Here is an 8,352-nt window from a genome sequence, read left to right on the forward strand (position 1 = left end):
ACACACACACACACACACACACTTAACTGCTGAGATGGGAGATGGTTCTCTTTCATTTTTCATTTGTGTAAGTACATCTCAGTAGCTGCGTTTACATGCAAATCTTTTCGCAACTCCGATTGAATTAATTCTGATCACAGATGAAGACTAAACTGTTTATGTGCACACATCTACTGAACAATCTGGTGAAAACCAGAAGTTATCAGGTCAGAAACTCTGCGCATGCGTAGAGCACCACTCAGTGTACAGTACATGTTACCATGACAACGAGCAGCATGTGAGTGCAGTCAGAGTGAGATGAGCAGCAGTATGTTGGTCACCCAAGTTTTCAGGTGGTGCACTTGTATTTCTAATTACTTTAAAATTATGGGAGACTCATAAAAATGTATTTCATGTATTAAAGAAACGCAGACAGTGTGACATCATGAACTGCAATATTTTGCAAGATATGTTTAATTTGCTCATTTTCCATTATGACGCATATGCACATACATAGAATATACAAACTTAAGTTTCCGAATAGGCGCATAAACAGGTAGAGTCATTTGCATGACCACTATTCTTCTGTTTAACAGATTAGCTACAGGATTATTCACCTTGTTCAATCGGAAAGAAATTTGGAATAGCCTAAATAGAGTAGTCTATTCTGAATAAGGTGTATACATGGACATATTCTATTTTGATTGAGCTGTTATTCATCTTATTAATGAAATAATGTCACAATAATGGCCCGTATACATAAAATGGATTATAGGATGTACATGTGCTGGATTATGGCCATATATGTATGATGGATTATGGGCCGTAGTAATATGATGGATTAAGAGCTCCTGCCATTAGGGCAGCCTAGTGGTTGTGCACCTTGCTCTGGCTGCAGCCCTAAGCAGACATACCTGCTCAAATAATCTGTGTTTCTGTCTGAGGGGCTTTCCCATCTGGACGAGGCGTTCAGGGTTTTGGGTTGGTGGAAGTTTGTCCAAAAATGACAACTGTAATCATTACAGTAAACAGTAAAAAGTGTTAGCAGGGTCCTCTGTGTTTCTGTGCCCTGTCAGATAGTATTTGTGTTAGCCCAGTTAACCTTTATGGCAGAAATATCCCTATAATTGACTCAAATTTTACATGATAACAGTATTGCATGACAGATTGGATTAGTTGTCTCCATGGAAGGAATGCTAGTCCATTAGGTCCAAGTATAAAAGTATAAATATAATACTTATGTACTTAATTAGCATGTAGTAGGAAAGTATATAATTCTATGCTATATTCCCTGGATAAGGGCGCCTGCCAAAGGCTGTAAATGTAAATCTAAATATTCTTCAGTATATCAGGTTTATCTGGTGTATTCCTATGTAGTTCTTGTAGGTAGCAACAGTCCCACTGTGAGAGAAGCCCCGACTATATGTCAAATTGCATTGTATCACGGTATCCCCGCCGCACTGATGTAGCAGAACGGTTGTCCACTGTTTGCACGCAGCATGCAGAGCCTGTTCTACACCACCCACGGACCCACAGGAGAAGGCCAGAGTCATGTGACACTGGCTCTACACATGCTTTGCTTCCTGGGTCAGTATTTGATCTCCACATCACGCACCAGCAAAGTTCATTCGAGCACAGACGACAAAAAAGCACAAGAAGTAAAGTAGGTAGCACCACACTGCAAGTTCTTTCTGGCATGTGGAACCAATCATTCACTATTAAGGAACCACAAAATATGGTTTATAAAGCAGGTTGGTAACGCTGAAATATTCTCCTCTGAAGGTGCAAAAGCTTACTGTTCTAAAGACGTCAGTTTGCATTGCTTAACTGGTTCTTAACTGGTGGCTGTTCCCTTGCACCAATCATATGCTGATATCTGGTTTCTGCACCAATCACGTGCTGGCAACTAGTTCCTGCACCAATCACAGTAAACCTTGATCTGTCCCTCAATCATAAAGGTGCTAGACCTAGTGCACACACATCAGTCCTGCAAATAAAGTGAAACAGGAGGTCCTGTGAACATACCCTTAACGCTGTGTGTGTGTGTGTGTGTGTGTGTGTGTGTGTGTGACAGAGAGCGAAACAGCATAGAGATGTAAAACTCTGATGCAATACTCTACTATTCCCAATCTTCTGCCTTTCACAAAGCCCTGCTGACTCCAGACTAAACAGCTAAACCGTAACATGAGTATCTTTTAGGTGCTGTTTTTCTAAGCTAGAAAGGATACAGCCAAAACCATGTTGTGAAATCCTGAGGGAAGGCTACAGTGTTGAAGTGTGTTAGCGCTGGTGAGAGAGTGAAGCAGTGCGGTAGGAGACGCTGCACTAGTGGAATACCAGAGAGCAGAACTTGGACTAACTTGTGTGCAAGGGACTTTATGCTAACAGATGGGCCAGTGGGCAGTGCCCAGTGAGTGGCCAGTACCAGGTGATAGGATGGGGCTGGGTGAGGGGGCGGGGCTGGGTTAGTGAGGTTATAGGCACATGCCAGTGCATGTGGATGGGTGCTTTACCAGGAGTAACAGACAATTACATGTCAGGACTTTGACGATGCTCTCACTGCCTCCATCTCTCCCTGGCATGATTGAGGCATTTGGTACAGGGGGTAGAACCAAACCTCTCCCCGTGTATACCACCGATATGTTTTGTACTCAGAAACACAGGCTCACACACAAGCATACACATGCACACACTCCATAGACGTGCTTAGCGTTTCATGTCTTTTTCTGACAAGTTAATTGAAGCCCTTTGAGTTTAGAGAGAGACCAGACACATGCTTTCTTCTGTTCCAGATGCACTGCTGCCACAGAGATGGTAACACACACCTTAACCACCATCTATTCCTTCTGCTGTGCAGACTGCTACAGTAAAGAGCCTGCATGTTTACTCTCTCACACACACACACACACACACACACACACACACACAAACACAAACACAAACACAAACACAAACACACACACTCACCCAGCCTGACACAGTATGACTGAACCACCAATGAGATTTATACAGTTACTTCCAAAAGCTCCCCTATTGTGCAAACAGCTCTTTCACTCTGTCTCTGTTCGCCGTTCTGCTCCGTTCCGGCAGCGGTTTGAGCCCACCTCCTCCAACACTCTGCTTTTACCGGCGCTGCTCTCTGTTCAATCTCCCCAGCACAGACATGGAGAGAAGGCAAGCTTACTTACTGTCTTCCTCCGGATGAGTGCTCACAGGTCCCGCCTCCGTGAGAAGAGAGAGAATGACAGGGAAAAAAATCCAGCAGCTGGCAAAAAGAGAGAGAGAGAGAGAGAGAGAGAGAGAGAGAACAGAGGGAGGAGGGAAAGATGGAAGGGGGAAAGACAAAAGAGAGAAAACAAAAAGGGGGGGGGAAGGAAAATGAGTAAAAACAAATCGCCGTGGCAACAGTTGGACCTCTGCAAATTACATTTTAGAGTGTGTCCAGAGAGCCAGGGATGCTCATCCTCGCTAGGCAATCAGTGATCCGGTGGCCGCGCTATAGTAACACTTCTCTTTCCTTGGTTCTGACAATCCGTCTCTCCCTCTCTCTGTCTCTTTTCACCCTCCCCCCTGATCTCTCGCTCCCTCTCAGCTGGTTGGCTGCTTTTGCTCTCCCTCTCCCAGGCTCACACCCCTTCCAGCATACCTGCCTCCTGCACTCCGCCGCGTTTGCCCCGCCCCTTCTCCCTCTCTCGCTTACACTCTGTCCCGTCCACCAGGACTCAAATCCAAGGCGAACTCTCTCGCCTGCCACTTTTGATCTATTTTTGATGTTTTATGAATTTCAGGAAGGGGACGATGTCTTTGAAAGACCTGCTGAGATCACAGTGGTAGACAAAGTAGAGAAGAAACCGTACGGGAGTGTTCTAGGTTGGGCTAGCCACATCCAGGCAGAGCAGCACAAATGCGCTTGCTTCAAATTAATCACACCAGGCAAGTGGAAAAATTAAGAAGCAGGAATAAATATGACCTGAAATGCAGATTTGGTGGCCGAGAGGCTAACCGCCACCCACTGCAGACAAGAATTCCTATTTGAATTAACAAATTAGCAAAGTAAGAAATAGATATGGGTGAGATGGAGGAGAGTGTGTGGGGGTACAAAAAAAGAGGAGAGAGCAAGAAAGAGGGGAAGAGACTTTACTTTTGTACTGCTTTGGCAAAACTGTATAAACGCCAATAAAACATACATGAAATGTGGAGAGGAAATCGGGAACGATAGAATAGGAGAAGAACGGAGCCTGAGTAAGTGTAGTGACAGAAAAACGTGTGCTAAATGAAAGTGAAGCGGAGAGGTGGAGAGAGACAGACGAAGAGAGGGAGTGAGCGATGGAGAGACAGAGAGGGAGCTGAGAGTTTAATGACCAGCATTCAATAAACTCCAACGTTTCTCTGTTTTTCTCGTGTCAGATCTATGAGCTCCGTGTGCAGCTATTCTCTTCAAGCCTGAATCACGTGGCTCATCAGGATATGGGCTCGGTGAACGTGTGCAGTGCGGGGAGTTGGATTTATTGATGTGAGATGGTTGTGAGCGTATGCATGTGAGAATGAGTGAGAGTGGATGGTGGGGGTGTATGTGGGATAATGTAACACGTGCACGGGGGCAGTATGGATTAGGATATGGTTCTGCGGTTGAGAGGCAGCATGTAGAAAGCACAAGCATGTAAGGATAAACAGTCACTGGAACCACAGACACTGCACAAACATGTGGGGCTACACAGTCACTGGAAGTGCAAACACTGCATAAGCATGTGGGGCTACACAGTCACTGGAAGTGCAAACACTGCATAAGCATGTGGGGCAACACAGTCACTGGAAGTGCAGACACTGCACATCCAGGCTGGGCAGAGGGCACGGTGCATGTCAGTGCGGTTGGTGGCCACATCAATAGTGTGAACATTGGGCCCACACACAATGAATCTATACCACGTCTCAGTCCAAATATGTTTTCAGCATATGGCCCTTATCCAGAGTGGCTGGCACATACCATAGTACTTCCACATACCATATACACCATATTCTTCCTCCTTAGCTACTGCAATACCTTCACCACCCACTTCATTGAAAAAACCTAGCAGAGGAAATTTAGAGGTGTATAGTCAGACTGCAGTTCATCTGTTGTCACGCAAGCTCTCTCAGCCATCCTCTATCCTGCTCACCACTGGTCAAGTTCCAGCAATTTCTTGATGTGGCAGTCAGTTGTCTACACTGCATTGAAACTATGACGGCAGTGATAATGCAGTGACACTAGCGTGACGGTGGTGTGGCTGTGTGTGTTGTGCTGATATGAGAGCATCAATCCCAGCAGTGCAGTTAAAGTTTTGAAATGGGTCAATCCTGGGTTGAGTCGTCTGTCATCCAAAAATATCCAACAGTGATCCTTTTGTCAGAAACTGACTGGTGAGGAAGCTGGAGAATTGACAACACAAACTGGGCTTGGAACCAAAAGGACTACGGAACACCTATAAATTCATCCCCCCCCCCAAAAAAAGTTTCTAGTGGGTGACATTTTGTGATGGTGGTAACAGGCAACCCTTAGTTACTCAGGCTTACTGCTGCAACAAACACAAAAGTCACCAAAGCTTAGAATGTATATCATTAAGTGTTTACAGCTAATGATGTAAAACATATCAAAAGGATCTTTACAGCATGCAGGGCTTGGCCTTATTGTCATGGTGTCATGCTGAATTCCACTAAACCCGTGTTGTCACAGGAGTAAGAGTGGGCCTCGGTGTCATAATAAAACAAGTGTGGATAAACACCTTCCTCTCCAGATTCAACCTGCTCTGGTCACCATGGTAATATTTCTCTGCCCCGTGATGCGACTCCCTCCCTCCCTCCCTCCCCCACCACTACACACTTGTTTTTGATGTCATTCTCTCCTGTCTGACAGTCTTCAATCATTTTCACACCACCGTTTAATACTAACCCAACACCTCCCTCTGTATCTGCCTTCGTCCGTCTCTCCACGTTGTATCCGCCCACAATACTTCTCCCAACTCATTCTAGCCCGGTCTTTTTCCCTGCCAGTTTTTCCACCACCATCTTTGTATGCTGCCGTCTCTCTCTCTCTCCCCCTCTCCATTTGGACTCTTGTGCTGCTCCAGTTCCTCTTCAGCTAGCACGGCTGGACTGTGTCTAAGCTTTGCCTTGCATGGACCCAAACCCAGAACCACCCTTGCCAGCTCATACGCTCTGTAAAGACAGTGCAGTCTCTGCAAGCTCCTGTCAGTCTGTACACTCCTCTAAACAAACACAATCACACACACACATTGTGAAAACACATCTTAGAAGCGCAACCAAGCAGCTGGCACCAATTCTTCAGCCTGCAAATATCAAGTGCCCCATGCTGTGAAATTATTTAATATGCAATTTTATGCTAAATCAGAGCTGCATAATGAAGAAATCCACATGTATAATTTGAAAAGGAATATATGCATGCTACTCATATAAATATTTTAATCATGTCTCCTAGTCAGGCACCAGGAATGTTCAGAAGTCTGACCTCAGCTAAAGGGGAGGGGAGAGGTTGTTGTTAAGGGAAACAGAGGGTGATGCTGACTGGTTTTTAGCACCATTTTATTTTGGATTAACCCCCATTCTAATATCCAGCTCATCTTATAAACAGTTGTAGCATTACATGATGAGACAAGTTAAAAGTTACAGCAGTGAAAAGCACTGAATAACACTGATTATCTTGTTACAATGGCTACTATCAAGGGGCGGGATATATTAGGCAGCAAGAGAGCAGATCCTGAAGTTGAGGTTTTCTAAGCAGGAAAATGGGCGATAGCATCCGAGTGACTCTGACAAGGACAAAACTGTGATGTCTAGACGACTGGGTCAGATCATCTCCAACACAACAGGCCTCGTGCGGTGTTAGTACCTACCAAACTGGTGACAGGGTTATGGGTGCCCAAGGCTCGATGACACACACAGGAAGTGAAGGCTAGCCTGTCTGGTCTGATCTCACAGAAATGTATTGGTGGATATGACAGAAAGGTGTCAGAACACACAGTGCATCACAGCTTACTGTGTTTGGGGCATATGGGTGCCCATGCTGACCCATGTCCAACACTGAAAGCACCTACAATGGGCACATGAGCATCAAAACTTGACCACGAAGCAATGGAAGAAGGCCGTCTGGTCCGATGAATCACATTTTCTTTTACACATGGACTACCGGGTGCAGGTGCGTCACTTTCCCTCATTCCTGAACATTGCAAACTTTTTTCAGGAATGGTTTGAGGAATAGAACAGAAGTTCAAGGTATTGACTTGGCCTCCAAATTCCCCAGATTTCTATCCAATCGAGCATCTATGTGATGTGCTGGAAAAACAAGTCCAATTCATGGAGGTCCCATATTGCGACTTCCAGACATTAAAAGATCTGCTGCTAATGTCTTGGTGCCAACTACTACAAGGCACCTTCAGATGTCTTGTGTGGAGTCCATGCCTCAACAGGCCATAGCTATCCTGGTGACACAAGGGGGCCCTACACAATAATATTCGGCAGGCAGGTGGTATTAATGTTATGGCTAATTGGTGTATATCCTGGTGTGCTTGTCTTACCAATCTTCCACTATTTAAATATAAAAAGGGCCTATACATGCTTTACCTGACAGCATTACCTTAAGACATGTAGACTTACATTCTTCTCAAACCCTAAGGGAGCGGTTTGCTTGTGGTCACGCACAGGTTTTACATGAAGATACTGAGTTGTGCTTGAGGAAGGAACAGAACTGCTCAGACACATCTGTGATGTGCTGGACTGTATGCACAGAAGCCCAGTATGCACACAGACATGGGCTGTGTTTATGCAATCCAGCAGGACCTCTGGCAGTTTCCACAAGCTTTGATCAGAACAGCCCTGGCGGAGAGAGTAGAAATGAAAGTGTGTTGATGGGGGTAGGGTGGGTTAGTCAATGTAAATGTCTAAACGCATTGTGGGGTATTGGAAGGTGGGTGAAAGGCAGGTTGGATGGGCAGAAGAATTCATAAATAATAGAAGTAGATAAATAAATGACTGGAAGGGGCTTGAGCATGTTTCTCTCACACGTCACACCATGCTCACCTCCCTCCCAGTGGAAGTCTAGGAAAGGGTCCCGTGAACAGCACACCCTGGTGCTGCTGAATAAGCAGACATGGCACTCCAGGCAGGAATATTAACACTTCTGTCAACAGCATGACTGCGTTCCCCGAGAGCACCAACAGGTGGACCGATGCTGATGGTGACGGGACAGGTCCTGCTCGCCCATAACTAGGTCTGTCAGAATGCAGGTCACTATAGTGCTTTTAATATCATCCCTTTTGAGTCCTTTTTTTTTTTTTTTTTTTTTTTTAATATCATTGTTGGCTTCAGACGGGCATGTTGACA

General features: G+C 45.3%; 1 protein-coding gene across 1 annotated transcript in view; it reads right to left on the minus strand.

Moving 5' to 3' along the window:
* shank1 (SH3 and multiple ankyrin repeat domains 1) overlaps positions 1–5,696 on the minus strand; it is a 98,995-nt gene extending 93,299 nt beyond the window's left edge. Inside the window, exon 1 of the mRNA XM_035533005.2 lies at positions 3,168–5,696. The gene's annotated coding sequence lies outside the window, so the exon portion shown is untranslated. The remainder of the gene's footprint in view (positions 1–3,167) is intronic.
* Positions 5,697–8,352: the final 2,656 nt, after the last annotated feature.

The sequence above is a fragment of the Electrophorus electricus genome, chromosome 3, assembly GCF_041902795.1.
Source record: "Electrophorus electricus isolate QZ-2024a chromosome 3, ASM4190279v1, whole genome shotgun sequence".
Classification (NCBI taxonomy): domain Eukaryota; kingdom Metazoa; phylum Chordata; class Actinopteri; order Gymnotiformes; family Gymnotidae; genus Electrophorus; species Electrophorus electricus.